At 41.4% G+C, this 13,201-nt stretch overlaps 1 pseudogene; it reads right to left on the bottom strand.

The window, feature by feature from the left end:
* Window positions 1-8,035: 8,035 nt before the first annotated feature.
* Window positions 8,036-10,443, bottom strand: LOC116895808 (annotated as a pseudogene).
* Between the last annotated feature and the right edge of the window lie 2,758 nt (window positions 10,444-13,201).

The raw sequence follows: 13,201 nt of genomic DNA, 5'->3' as shown, positions 1-13,201 counted from the left end.
TACAAGGAGTCATAGAATATGCGAGGAATTAGGGTTAAGAAAAAAGATTCAGGGGTTGGGGATTTAGCTCAGTGGTAGAGCGCTTGCCTAGGAAGCGCGAGGCCCTGGGTTCGGTCCCCAGCTCCGAGAAAAAAAAAAAAGAAAAAGAGAAAAAAGATTCAAAGAAATTCTTAGACTTTGTAGAAAATATTTGCCCATGGTTCCCCCAGAAGGGAACAATTAATGCAAAAAGATAGCCCAGAGTTAGTGATTGTTTAACGTCTATTATGAGACTTTGGCCCTGAAAAAATTCCAGTCGCTGCCTTCAGTTACTGGTCTTTTATTAATGATATCCTTAGGATTAGCCCCACAGCAGCCAGTGCCTGCCCCTGTGGTCAAAATGCCCCAGGTTAGGGGGCAGGGGAGCCCCTAAAGTAGTTCCAGAAAGAGTCTGCAGCAAACTGAGAGGAACTTTGTTTTGCCAGACAGATTTCAGAACAGGCTTTGGCTGGGTTTACCCTAAGATGTTATCAGGAGAAAGTCTTGGCACGGGCTCTTCAGCCTATTCCAACTGGAGGCTGTGGCCAAGGTCAGGATCAATGTTTTCTTTTCCATGGGCGTCTAACCCAGTGAGACAGCTTGGTGAAGCAATGGACTCAAAGCTTAGGGACTGCTACTGGAGTCCTGGAATTCAGAGGCACGGGGAGGGCTGTAGCTCAATTAAAGGTCAGTACCCCAGTGTTAGCAATCTCTTTATTGGATGTCAGAGGCAGGAAGCCTAGGTCAAGTGTGACTCCTGCCTCAGGAACAGCAGCGGAAAGAGTCCTTATAGTCCCAGGCGAGCCAGTTATCTCTGACTACAGCTTACTCTCTGATACCCGAGGCTTCAAGAGGCTTCAATCGGATCACACACCCCTGGGCAAGCTTCCCTTCAACACTCTAGAGGCTCAAATGCTTTTCTCCCCTGATCTCTTGGCAGAGACAGCTTATTTGGTGTCCAAGAGCCTAATAACCCCTTTATTAAACAGCTAGTTTTTGAAAATGCCAACTCCTCTAGGAGGTTCTTCCTTCCAGATGCTCGGCTCCCTAGGCTCTGAGCATGCCCAGCGCTCTCCCCACCAGTCTGACTAGAGCTGCCCTGGCGCCGGAGCTCCAGGTTTTGTGTGTGATCCTAGGTGGGGCCAAGACAGTGCAGTCCTTAGGACTCTCGGGTCTGTTGAAATTTCCCGCCCGTGACTTCATCTACAGCCTACACTCCACCAAGAGGAGTCGATTGTTTGAAGAGCTGCACTGCTTCGAGTCCATTGCCATCACACAAGGAAAATAGGAAGCTCTACCACCCACTCCAGGACGCTGAGACATGTACTCTTCCACAATGCGATACCTGTCATAGGGTTTGGCTTTTTGGATAACACAATTATGATTGTTGCAGGAACCGAAATTGAATTGTCTATTGGAATAATTTTGGGAATTTCAACAATGGCAGTCAACATGTTATCTGTTCCTTCTATGTATCAACATATTATTTAACTTCCAGTCATTGATACTGTACTGTACTGACTTGGGGTTTGCTTATTTCTTACATAACATGCATGCAATACCTATTTATGTCTTTATTTTTTTTTCTGATGGTTATAATTCAATGCTGAGGTTTCTCCAAATTATTTAAGATGTTTAATATCAGTTGAAGTTGTAATTCCCTGCCTTGTGGCATCCCATCTGTGTGTGATATTCCATGGTAAACATTTGCAATCATATAAATTCATTCAATTTTTAAACTGCCACATCTATCCAAAATGGAGCAGTGTTTTAAGTATAACTGACCATTTTAATTTTGACCCACACTGTCTCTAAGAGTCAGAGGTTAATCAGAAAGAACAATTGTCTGCCCCCCCCCTTTTACATAAACCATACATGCTAACAAGTGTACTTATTTCTGATTGGCTTTTTACTTTTAATTTCTCAACTTTGAGCAATTACAGTGCATTCTGGTTTGTGAGAGAAAGGCAGTGCTTGGATACTTCCTGTGTCTTAGAATAGGGCTAAAGAGAGCATGAAAAGGGTCAGAGAGGCTTAGAAAAGAGAAAATGAGAAAGAGAAAAAGCTGGTATCAAAATTGGTTCTCCACCTCCCCTTGGTTGTCCACCCTGCTTCCCTCTCTGTTGGGCCCCCTAGTAGGCCTTCTTTTGCTTATATCTTTTGGCCCTTGGGCATTTAATCGTTTAACCAGCTTTATTAAACAACAGGTAGATAATATGTCAGCAAAACCTATTCAGGTATATTATCATGCTATGGAGGGTGCCTTTGATGAGGGCCAAACTCACCTACACAGCTCCTCCCAGCCCAGGCAAGGACATTTTTGTCCTTGAGCCAAATGAGGTCAACATTCTTTTCTGCCTGCTGTCCTGATGTCTTTGCTGAAACATCAAAGAATTGTCACCCCTACGTGCTGAACCAGACAGTCAATGACGGGTAAGAGAGCAATATACTCACGAATAAAGGGTCTAAGACAGGAGGGCTGCCATTAGCTGCTGCCTTATCCCATGACAGACTTGGCCATGAGATTCTCTTGGCCACGTGACAAATATCGCTCCAACCTAAGACAGACGCAGTTCCTGAGGGGCTCATTCCAGGACAGCACAGCCATTGGTCACCTTTTCAGGAAGGGGGAGATGTTGGGAGTGATGCCCTTCAAACTCTCCATTTTTGATGTTAGCATTATACTTAGAGTTAAGTATGACTGGGTTCATGGGAAATCCCCAGCCAGCTGCAGAAGACTAATACAAATATGTGGTGGTCAGGATGCCTAATGATATGACAAACGTGTGACCTTTCTGAGAAACCAACATCCTGTTGACATCAGCTGACCCCAAGAGCACTGTGTTCTTGGCCTGTGTAAATGTTAAACCCCCCCTCCCCATTACCTCTGCTATGGTATAAATTCAGCCTTGGGAAAAAATAAAATGTGTTGCCTTGATCAGACTCTGTCTTGGCATCCCTTTTCGAGTCTCTTGTCCCCCATTCTCTCCTAGGTGGTCCCCAACCTCCGCTGACTGCCCTGCAGGCCGGGGCATGTTTGTTTGTTTGGCTTATTGATCTTTTGCCTGTTTTGATTTTCATTTTTGTGGGAATTTTTTTTTTTGTTTCTTCATTTAGTTTTTGTTCCTTGTTTTTTGGTTCGTCTTTTGAGAGAGAACATAAATTCAAGTGGTAGGGAAATGGAACCATGTGTAAGGAGTTGGTGGAGGGGAAAAGATGATTAAAATATAAATTATATGAAAATATTTAATAAAAAGGAAATTATTTATAGCAATGTCTGATGTTGCTTTGTTTTTAGATCCCTGACAGGGAGCATTTATAATTCAGAATGGAGAAAAGGAGAAAAGGCTTAAATCATCAAAGTGAGATAGATACCTTTGCAGTATTGAGGGATTACAGATGTCTAGCCAGCGTTTAGAAGATTTGTTACAGAGAAATGGGAAATCATTGCATCTACTAATGGCATTAGGGTTGGTGTGAAAGTTATCAGAAATATTTGTGTCTCTGTTGGAATTGTATAGTAAAGGACAATTCGATTTTTATGAGCTCTGCTAATAGGGATGTCTATATTGAGCCTGGAAGCCTGTATGTCCAATAAGTTGCTGAATAAATCATTACATAGACTATGTCTTAGTTAAAATTTCTAATTCTGGGGTTGGGGATTTAGCTTAGTGGTAGGGCCCTTGCCTAGGAAGCGCAAGGCCCTGGGTTCGGACCCCAGTCCCGAAAAAAAAAAAAAAAGAACCAAAAAAAAAAATTTCTAATTCTGTGATAGAACACCATGAGCAAAAGCAACTCAGGGATGAAACTGTGTTTTGCTTAGATTTTCATGTCACCATTCAGCATCGACAGTCAGGACAGGAGTTCAAACTGTAAAGGAACCTGGAAGCAGAAGCTAAAATCAGAGACTATGGAAGAGGGACTACTGGCTTGCTCCTCATGATTTGCTCATCTTTCTTTCTAGAGAACCCAATAACACCAGCCAAGGGGTGGAACCACCCGTGGTGCACTAGTCACTAATTAAGAAAATGCTACATAGGCTTTTCCTCAATTCAGGTTTCCCTTCCCCAAATGCCTTGACCTAAAACTAGCCAGCACAGTAGTAGCTCCCAAAACTTAGATATTTGATTGTGTGATGAAATTCTAATCCCAGGAGCTCACCATTCACATTCTATAGTTTAAGAATCACAGAAATCTTGGTGGCTGCTCTCAGAATATCCAACTTTGAGTTTGTAATATTCTCTTCCAGCTGTTCCCTACAATTTACAATGCAAATGTCTTTGAAGCATCAACTCCATAGAATAGCCAATTAACTGCATGTGTGAGTTTCTTAACCATATGTTTTTTATCTCTTGGTCTTGCTTCATTATCCCTGCCATATTTTCTCCTTTCTCATTTCTCCCCCTTTACCCCACACCACTTGTCTTCCCTTTTTAAACTGACCTCCATCTCCATCCATGTCTAACAAGGTCATTCTTCTCTTTCCCTCTCCCACATTCTTCTTTCCTCCTTTTCTCTCTCATTTTTTAATCCCTTCATCTCATTCTACCTGTGGACAGTGCCATCACCCCCATTCCTAGTGTAATCATGCCTGTGTTAGAATAAAAGCACAAATCACTGTAAGGTAGCATAGAAATCTGGTTAAATCTAAGGAGCCCTGACCTGACATCTTTGATTAGTTCCTGTTTCATATAGAGATGACTTCAATGTGGATTTCAGAGGAAGTGAAAAGTTCAAAGAAAGAAGTGAAACAAGTTTAGGGAAGCAAAGTGGCCTCTTAGGTCAATTCTTTGATTACTAATATTTCGTGAAGAGTTTCTAAGTGGAAATTTTATAGTAAGTACTTTACACTAAATTTTCCACAAAATTTTGATAAATATTGCTATTAACCACATTTTCCAGATAAGAAAACCAAGTGTTGAAAAGACAAAGTAAAGTCCACAAGATTATACAATTTGAGGGTACCAGCAACATGGCTGGTTTCTTAACTGCTAGACTCAAAGAGGGAAAATGGGGACCTCATTCCCTTCTCTTTCCCATCCTCCTCTGAAGTAGAAATGGTTGAGAATATTCTAATAAGGTCATATATCCACAAAAACAATAATGCGAGAATGTTGGTTTTCAGAGTGGAAATATGGGACTTTGGATTCCAAAACAAAAAGAAGAATTTGAACAAATCTGAAAAAACACGTATAAAAGGGGAGATAGAAAATGATTCAGGTTCTGACCATGGTGAGATGGTAGAAGCCTGTCTTCATTTGTTGGCTATTTTGGTTTATTACCATGCTGCAAACTGTAAAAGGATAAGGGAGAAAAGTCTAGTAGAGCATAACAGACTAGCCAGTATTGCTTATCTCAGCATCGAAGCAAATTTAGACCAGATGTGTCAATTAGGACAAGACTCTGAAGCTCTCTCAATAATTTCTACATCAGGAAAGTAGAAAGAATTAACTTTTCTTTGGTATTTGGATTGATTTTGGGGTACAAATATATGATATTATTATCATGTAATAGACAAATGTTGTAAATGTTTTATTTCCTCTGATGATGGAATGAGATGAGAGTCATAACAAGGTGTGCAAATACATGAGTTGGGCTGATGCCAGAACATTGCTTTCTCTGTTCTAACCATCTCTAGGTCCAGACCTGGAAGCTTCTAGCTTTCATACAATCTAATCTTCTAAGCTGACTGATTCAATCTGGCTTCTCTTGGCTTCTAACTGAATTGCTCTGTTTGGCCTTATACTAATTTTGAGAATATGCTCTTTTTTTTTTTTAAATTATATATGGGTACACTGTAGCTGTCTTCAGACACACCAGAAGAGGGCATCAGATCTCATTATGGATGGTTGGTAGCCACCATGTGGATGCTGGGTTTTGAACTCAGGACCTCAAGAAGAGCAGTCAGTGCACTTAACCACTGAGCCATCTCTCCAGCCCCCATGGTAGTATGTTCTAATCTTCTGACTCTTTCCCATTTTCTGGCTTATTCCATCTTCACCTGTCTCTAGCCTGTCCTTATAAAACTGTCCCAGTAAAACAGCCACACACACGCACACTACCATCATCTTTTCTCTCCCTGAACTGCTCTTAAGGAGCCTTTCTTTCCTGTACTGTTCTCATGAGAGTTGGGCATATCCTATCTCTGACATTCTGTCAAATCTTTCTCTGACTCAAAACTTTGTCTGCCCCTTAATTAGACATCACTTTCAAAAATGGAAGCTTCCTTCTACAAACTAACCTTACCTTCAGTGTTATGGATTAAAGATGTGTAAAAAGTGTGTGTATATTCCAGCCAGATCATACCATAATCCAGAGTATGTCTGCATTCCAGTTGGATCACGTAGACCTAGAAGGTCTTTGGATGCGATCCCTTGCCAGAGTAGCCATGTTGCCACGTGTGTGTGTGTGTGTGTGTGTGTATGTGTGTGTGTGTGTGTGCGTGCGTGCGCAAATAGAACTGTACCTTACTACTTTCTTTTCTTGATTCTACCCTAGGCTCTCAAATCTACCAACTCTTCACATCTAACCAATACCCTGCACTACTCATCACCCCACTACCACAACTGCTTTGACTAGGATCATTTTTTCCCATTTAGACAATCACAATAGCCTCTTTGGCCTCTCTGCCTTATCTTTTCATCTTACAGTTATTAATCTTAAATCCAAAGGAAGATGTGTACATTTCACTAGCTCCCATTCTTCATCTGATCAGAGCGTTACTGATCACTCAGTTCTTGCTGTGGTGTCTGCCGTGCCTCCCTAGTCCAGTATGCTGACACATTCTTCTTCACTCATTCGGTAACCATCATGGAGGAGTCTGATTTCTCAGGAACTTATTTCTGTGAGCATTTAGACCTGGAATACTTCCCCCTGCTCTCAGCATTGTGTATATCCCCACCTCCTTCAGAATCCTAGTCAAGTATTATCTGTATGCTTTTTCTCATCTCTTTTCTTGAAGCCCCTTCTGCTTGTTCACACGATGCCCAGAGCTGATTTTCTTTGTAGTACTTGAAATAGCCCACAGTTATACTTGATATTATCTGCTCCACCTTTCGCTGTCGTTCCCCACAGTGTGTCACCGTGGTGAGATCAAGGATGCTGTCACTGATGCTCATTCAACATCTAGACCATCACAAACCATGCCTTGGGAAATCAGCAAAATATTTTTCAGATTCATTTATTGAACAAAACCTGAGTTTTTAATCCTTAATAAAGCATTAAGGATAAGATATGAATATTTAAAATAGTTTTTATTTTAAGAAACTGTGTAGGTACTTAAATTATGTAAATGGGTATGACAAACTATGTATTTGTTCGTAATAATGCCATGCCGGTCAGAGTTAATAGTTGACAACATAATGAATGGGCTTAAGTGTGAACTATCTATCAGTTATCATGCAAAATGCCAAGGTGAATTATTGCATGTGCTTTCAGGTTGGTATATTTTCTGTAAGGGTCAATGAGGGTACATTCTCTCAAATTTGATACAGATAAAACAGATTAATATCCTCTGTCTTAGTCAGGGTTTCTATCCCTGTACTAACATCATGACCAAGAAGCAAGTTGTGCAGGAAAGGGTTTATTCAGCTTACTTCTACGCTGTTCATCACCAAAGGAAGTCAGGACTGGAACTCAAGCAGATCAGGAAGCAGGACTGATGCAGAGGCCATGGAGGGATGTTACTTACTGGCTTGCTTCCCCTGGCTTGCTCAGCTTGCTCTCTTATAGAACCCAAGACCACCAGCCCAGGGATGGCACCACCTACAAGGGGCTGGGTCCTCCCCCCTTGAACACTAGTTGAGAAAGTGCCTTACAGCTGGGTCTCAGGGAGGCATTTTCTCAGTTGAATCTCCTTTCTCTGTGATAAATCCAGCTTGTGTCAAGTTGACACCCAAAACCAGCCAGTACACCCTTCAATTAATTTGATTGTTAGCTGTTTTTAATGTGTAAGTGACAATCACTCTCCTCTTTATTGTTGTTAAGGTTTCACCAATGTCTTTCGTTAGAGAGCACTTCACTTAATTCTGATATTGGCCATGGTTTGGGCCCGGCAAACCCCCTTCCCTTTCACCTCAAAGGGAGTCCCCTTGTATGTGTCCACCCACTCACCATTAGTGTGCAGGTCAGGCTGAATCTGCTCCCAGATTTTCTTCTCGGGGTTCAGCTCCTTGTCCAGGCTCTCCAGGGAAAGCATCAAAAGTAATTCTGTCTCTAGGAATGAACCTGCTGGGAGGGGCCAGAATCTCCACTTTCTCTGGTGAACTGGCACACATCACCATTGCTTGAGACAGTACTCTCTGGAGTTTTGCAGGCTTCAGATGACAAAGTAAAACCACCATCCGGTTTTGCATTTATTTAGAGGAACATGATTCACCGGTCCACTGACAACTGTTCTTGGGGCTGCTTCTCCCACAACTACTTCTACATACAATGAATCTGCATCCGGGTGTTTTTTGGCAGTAATGATACAACCAATTCAAAGATCCAGGCGCAATATAGGATTAGATCTAATTTATAGGATTAGATATAGTTTATAGGATTTGAGTCAGCACTTGTTGCCTACTGCTGCTTCTCCTTTCTCTCCTTTCTTTTCAGTTTTCTGTTTTACCTTCTTTTCTTCCCCTCCCCTTCCTTTAATCTGTTCTTTTGTACCAGAAGAGGCGGTTGTTTCTACGGATGGAGACTATATCACACTTTCAGAAACAGTAGAATTAGTCTCTAGTGAAGAACTGGATGGAACTGGTATTTGCTTCGCTCCACTGTGGATTTCTGCCTGACGTAGCTCTTGGTTTTAGTTCTTCAATATTTCTTTTTTCAGTTCAGCCTTTTCAACTCGAAGTTTCTTTTCTTCTCTCCAAGTTGCCTGCAAAATTGCTTTCTCCTTGAGAAGAGCAACCTGCGGCTTGAGCTGTTCAGTGATCTGATCCAGCTCTGCGCCCTGTGGCTCCAGCTTCTTCAGAACATCATCCTCGTTCACTGCCACCTCTTCCCAGAACCGGCAGAAACCACGAAGCAGTGAAGCACAGCTCTTGGGCAGCCTCAGCCAGGTGTCGGAAGGAACTTTTTTTTTTTTTTTAATAAAACCACAATTAACTGACTACAAAACAGATAGAGTTTAATTTTGCTGTGTGTCCATTTCCTCATCCGTAAGCTGGAAGTACTAGTATCTATTTTATGGGCAGTTAGTGATGGTTTAAGAGATTGTGCACATAAAGTGCTTAGTGTGGTGGTGGATACAAACTAAGTATCAAAAAATGTTAACTGTCTCTGTCTTTTTAGTTTTAATGTTTATTTATTTTCTATGTATGCAGTGTTCTGCCTGTGTATATATGCCAGATCTCAATATAGACAATTGTGAGCCACCATATGGTTGCTGGGAATTGAACTCAGGACGTTTGGAAGAGCAGTCAGTGCTCTCAACCCCTAGCCATCTCTCCAGCCCCTCGCTGTTTCTGTCTTACGTACCTTGGCCAAATAAAGTCTTTGTTCCTGTCTTGTCAGAGAGTTCTAAAGTCTTTGGGATTTTCTGACTGACAAAGATGGTGTAAAGTGATGTAAAAAAGACTTCTATGACTCTTGGTGGGCTTCTAGATAGACTCAGAGCAGGAGTGAGTCACTATAAAGACGAACTCATGGTTAGAGGCTTGGGAATTTTAGCTCTGTGATACTGGGAGAGGAACTGGAGATGAACTTGATCACAAATAGCAAATACCTCAGTCTTGTCATTTAAGCCTTTTTAAAAATGTAAGTCTTTTTTTTAAAAAATCATAATTATTATAAAATGTTGTTATAAATATTTTATGAAAACATTTGAATGCAATATATTTTGATCATTTTTTCCCTTCCCCAGTTCCTCCCAGATCTTTCTGACCACCTTCCCAACCCTACTTTATAGTCCTTCTCTCTCCTTTAGATCCTCTCTTCACCCCGAGGTGCTTATTAGTACCTCACTTCTGTGGTGATTCAGATTGTAGTACACATACTGATGTCGGTAAGCTACTTTCAACGTGAAAATGAAAATATTCTTTATTTGCCTTCTGGGGTGTAGTTATCTCACTCAGGATGATGTTTTTAAGCTTCATCCATTTGCTTGCAAATTTTCTTTCATTTTTCTTAACAGCTGAACCATAGTCCATCCTGTAAATGTACCACGTTTTCATTATCCATTCATCTGTTGGTGTACAGCTAAGCTGTTTCCAATTTCTGGCTATCGTCAATAGAGAGACAGTGAACATGGATGTACCAGTGTCTCTGTAGTAGGGAGTAGAATCCTTTGTGTATATGCCCAAGAGTGTCACGCGTAGCTGTCACAGCTGGATATGGAGGTTGGTGTATGCCTTAGTTAGAAGCCATTCCCACACTTAGGCCTCAGTCCAAAGTGACCCAGGAACCTACCTTGCCTGGTGACTCCTCCCACCCCATGGCGTCTCCACCCTCCAGGCCTACCTCCAAACACACTTCAGATGTTCTTGGCCTAACTCTAGGTATTGTTCCTCCTGCGACGGCCCAACCTAAGTCACATAAGAATCACACATCACATGGTGAAGGTGGCCTCATGCCCTGTGGCATCACAAAAAGACAAACCATATGACAGGCCTGTGTGTCGCCATTCGCACCCACTGGGCCTGTCGACAGTTTCTCCAAAGGGAATGACCCAGGTTAGGCTCCAAACACAGAGTTTAAAAGAACAAGCACACACACTGCATCAGAGAACTCTGGTGATTTAAAGAACACAGAATACGTGCACGACCCAGTGAACTTAAAGAAGACAGCAATAACTGCGTCCCAGAAAACACAAATATCTGAATGAATGAAATGGCAAAGCGAAGTCAGGATAGGAAAACTGAATTCTTAGAAGAGATAGAAACGTTGAAGAGAAATCAAGCTGAAACAAACGATCAAACAAAAACTGGAATGAAGAATTCAAAATCCCAATTAGAAAACACAGGGGAACAACTTTTAAATATAATGGACCAAGTCAAAGATAAAACAACAAGATAAGGCAAAAGTAGAGTGCTCAAGCAAGAATATAAAAAATAAAAGAAAAAGAAAAAAAGGGGGCAGGCATTTATAGCAAAAATTCCAGTCCTGGGGAGTCTGTGGGCTCTCTGACCTCCACAGGCCCTAAGTATCTATGTGGTATGTACACATACATGTAAGCAAAACATTCTACACATACATTCTATACATTCCATACATTCTATACATACATGTAAGCAAAACATTCTACACATAAGAGAGTAAATAAAGACATCATTTTTAAAATTAAAAGTCCCCGGTAAAATACTGGCAACCTGAATACAGGCACATATCAATCCCATCATGCCCCATGATCAATGGAGCTGTGTCCTGAATAGTTGGGGGGCAGTTATTGAAAAAGAGAAATAATTTATTCCAAATATATATGTTTTATTTTGGAAAGGGTGAAGAAAAAGAGTTTTTGCTGCTTCAATTAAAAAGTTTAACTCATTATTATTTAGTTTTTAATAATTTCATAGAGGAATACTGTCTCTAGGTCATTTCCTGTTCCCTGTCTCTCCAACCACTCCCACATGCCCTCTCCTCCCTCTCAAACTCATGGCCTCTTACTCTTCAGTGATTATCTACTTATTATTATCTTATAATATTTCTATTACTTTTTAAGCATTTCATTAGAGCATTTCGAATGTGTTCACACAACCCTCCTCCAAGTCTCCTCACCAGTAACTTCGCTGCCCTCCCATCCCTACCCACCGCCTTTGAGATGATTTCATTTTCTTTCCCCACTGAGCTCAGTTTGTGTTACTCAGCTGTCTCAATGCCAAGACCTGCTCTGAGGCGTAGTCAACCAACGGGGTCACATCATAAAAAAACAAACAAACAGACAGACAGACAGACAAAAAACCTGACTCTTCTTTCCTAGTGGCCAACAAAGTCTAATAGCGCCTCAGCTAGGGGTGGGATTCCACATCCAGAGCCCCACCCTCTATTTTGGGATTCCGGCTGGAGTTGGCAACAGGACTTGCCCATGCTGCTAGTTTACGGGTGCCTCTGCCTTGTCTGGAATACTGTTTTCTTCATGTTTTCCCCCACTTCTGGCTCTTGTAATCTTTCTGCTCCCTCTTCCGCAAAGACCCCTGAGCCTTGCGGTGAGCTACGGATGTTTAATATGGGGCTGAGAATTCTACAATCTTTTGTTCTCTGTATGTGGGCCAGTTACCAGCCTCTGGGGGAATAGCCATCTACTCCGAGGAGAGGCCTCTTGATGAGAGTTGAGAGATGCTGTGACGAAGGGGTGAACCAGCAAGTCATCTTAATTCTATGACTAACAGAGCGATGGGACTGGATTCTTTTTGTGTCTCGTTACATTGCTGAAACTGTTAATCGCTTCTAGATGTTTTCTGGTGGAGTTTTGGGAATTTCTTATGTGTAATTATCATAGGGATAGTTTGATCTCCCTCCCAATTTGTAGCCCTTCACCATCCTGCCTTGTCTTATTACTCTAGTAGTGCATTACGACTATATTGAAAAAGAGGTGTGGATAATGGACATTTGTCTGAATTTTAATGGCACTGCTTAGGAGAATGTTGACTGTGGGCTTGTCACATACACACTGTTATGTTGACACATACTCCCTCCAGACTTACTTTCTCTAGGTCTTTTATCTTGTCAAGGACTTCTCCCGAATTTATTGAGATAATCATGTGACCTTTATATTTAAATACACTTATAGGATTCATTACATCTATTGGCTTACATATATTGAAACATCCCTGCATCTCCAGGACAAAGCTCAGTTGATCGTGGTGGATGATGGGATTGATATGTGCTTGGATTCAATTCGCAAGTATTTTATTGGAGTCTTCAATTTTAAAAATGATTTTATTAGTTGCTAACTTATGGGTAGAATGTTTTGCTTGCCTGTATGTGTGCATAGCGCACACATACCTGTGGAGGTCAGAAGAACGTCCAGATTCCCCAGGACTGGAATTACTGCTAAAAGTGCCCACTCCCCCTTTTTCCTTTTTAGATTTTTTTTTTAGATTCTTGCTTGAGTGGTCTGCATCTCCTACTCTATCCTCAAGTCCTGCTATTGTATCTTTGACTTGGTGCATTATATTTAAAAGTTGTTCCCCTGTGTTTTCTAATTGGGATGTTGAGTTTTTCGATTCCATTTCTTTTGTTTGTTTCAGCTTGAGTT

This window comes from Rattus rattus, chromosome 3, assembly GCF_011064425.1.
Source record: "Rattus rattus isolate New Zealand chromosome 3, Rrattus_CSIRO_v1, whole genome shotgun sequence".
Lineage (NCBI taxonomy): Eukaryota > Metazoa > Chordata > Mammalia > Rodentia > Muridae > Rattus > Rattus rattus.
This window is presented reverse-complemented; position numbering and strand designations above follow the sequence as displayed.